The sequence below is a fragment of the Grampus griseus genome, assembly GCF_964374135.1.
Source record: "Grampus griseus genome assembly, chromosome: 17".
In the NCBI taxonomy this organism is placed as follows: Eukaryota; Metazoa; Chordata; class Mammalia; order Artiodactyla; family Delphinidae; genus Grampus; species Grampus griseus.
The window spans coordinates 62,216,401-62,218,792 of record NC_139011.1 but is presented as its reverse complement, the minus strand read 5'-3'; positions in this window follow the sequence as shown (position 1 = coordinate 62,218,792).

The window sequence follows — 2,392 nt, the reverse complement described above, 5'->3', positions numbered from 1 at the left end:
GTGAATTTTGAACTTATTGCAAAATAGAAACAGTGAAATAAAATGTGCAAACTATTGCAATTTACATACTCTTACATATATACAAATGAATACTGTGAACAATTTTTTGAAAATAAATTCACAATTTTTAGCACAGCAAAGATAATTTATTTCCTTTTTCCAATGATCTATTTTAAATATATTTTAGTATATTTGTCACAGATTAAATCAAAGACCATTATTTATGCTTGATAAGGATATAAAATTTAATTAAAATACAAATTTCTGCTCTATACTACTATACTGTTGCTTCTCAAAGACAGACAAAAAAATTCAAGCTTAATTTATTTTTATATTGTTGCTGTGTACTTAAACCTTCAAAAGAAATCTGTCCTTTAAATGTAGTTTTCCTTAAAGTATTATATATTTAAATTACATGAAATTATCTATTACTTTAAAATAAAAATGAAAACTTAGGCTAACAGACAGAAGCAGTTAGAAAAATAAGAATTGTAGTATCAAATACCAAAGGAATGATAACAAATAGGGTTACTTCAATTTTATAGCAATAGGTGGCACTGTTACCTAAACACTGTGATTTGAATTGAAGAACAGTGGAAATGGGTTGTCTCTGTATATAATTTCACATATGTAAACAAATGAGAACACAGATGTAAACTAAAAATTCTAGGGAATTTCGCTATCATTATTGCTTAGTATTATTTTATGTATACAGCTTGCAGTATGTCAAATAGCAGAAATGCAGATTAAAATTTATGACAATAAATGATTAAATAGGTAGACATTTAGTAGGATTCATGAAAATGTTGACTTTTTAATACAGGTAAAAATAAACCACTTAATATTTTTCTTGCAAAATGTTCCTCTTAAATTTCTAATCCTATGGAATTTAGTATTGGAAGTTTTCAGATGTTCTAAAAACCAAACAATAATTCAAAATGCTTAAGTTGATTAATACAATTTATTTTATACTGCCATGTTTCTTCTGGCATTGTTTTGTGTAGTGATGTAAATAAGGCTATCATGTGATGTGCCTATATGTTAAGAATAGTGATCCTTGACAATATGCCACCCATTAGGCTGATAATACAAAGATGGAATTTTTTCACCACTGCCAACACAGTCATTGTTTACATCTGAAAGAGAAAAACAAAGGAATAAAATAGGTTATATATGTGCTCACAGTGTTTATATGGGAATGAGAATAGCAATAAAGATTGAAACCTTACTAAAACACACAGCACCTCTGTAAGTGCTGGATGTGTTGACCCTATGGTGGGTGGATTGCAATATGACAATTCCTTCCTCTGGGCAGACACAGCCTGTCATTAGGGCAAGGCTTGCAAAGTTAGATGCAGCCCCCATGACTCCTGCCATCCTGGCTATGTGGCCCAGCGCAAGCCATAGTCTGAGCCAAACTTTGCAAATTGGTTAATGTTATATCAACTAATGGCTGACATTCCTTCTCCCAGAATTCTCAGAAATGATGGCCAAGCATATGATTTGATGGTCTTTACTACCATGCTGTTTTGCGCTTAGACAATTTCTACTGTCTTAAGAGAGAACCACGGCACTGGGGTAGACAGTGGGATGCATGATGCAAAGCCTCTTCAGAAATGAAAGACTTCCTTTTGTGCCGCAAATGCTGCCGGAAACAGTTCTCAGCTTCCAGCCCCCTAAGGAGCTGAACAGAAGTGTCTGGCCCAAGGCCACATTTGGTTTCTGGGGAGACACACCCCTAATGAAAAACATAAGGAAACCTTAGCCTCAACTTGAGACAAGTCTTAAGGGTCACCCTAGCTCCAGAACTTCTCATAGAAATGGTTGAGATCTTCATCCAGACTATATCACAGCTCAGCTTCTCACTCTGCCCAACAGTGCTTTCTTACTTTCCCTTTCACAGAGGTTGATCCCTTGGACATTTGCTGAGAACCCTCTTGCACACTAATCTCTATCTCCAAGCCTATTTCCTGGGGAATCCAATCTGTGCCCTGAACTAAGATAGGATACAAATTGTACTAGAGTCAGGGTGGTCTTGTAATATTAAGTTCTCTCCTCTGTGCTGTACAGCCAGAAACTAGATCACAACATGGATGAGACATTTCACAAATGAGTTTTTGATTATAAAAATGATCTCAACATGTGAATAACCGGTTAAAGAAAAAGAAAAATTTTATACCAGCAACTAACACTGAATAATTCTAGTAGAATAATTTAATACTCAGTAAATGTTTGAACTGAAGTTATATGTTGAACAGTATAATTTGATCCATGTTTATAGCATATCATTCATGTTTCAGGCCCTAGGGAGGGACAAAAAGTTAACTAAGACATGGTCTCTGCTCCCAAGAAGCTATTGGATCGGTAGCATTTCCACTCTGTTCACAGCCCA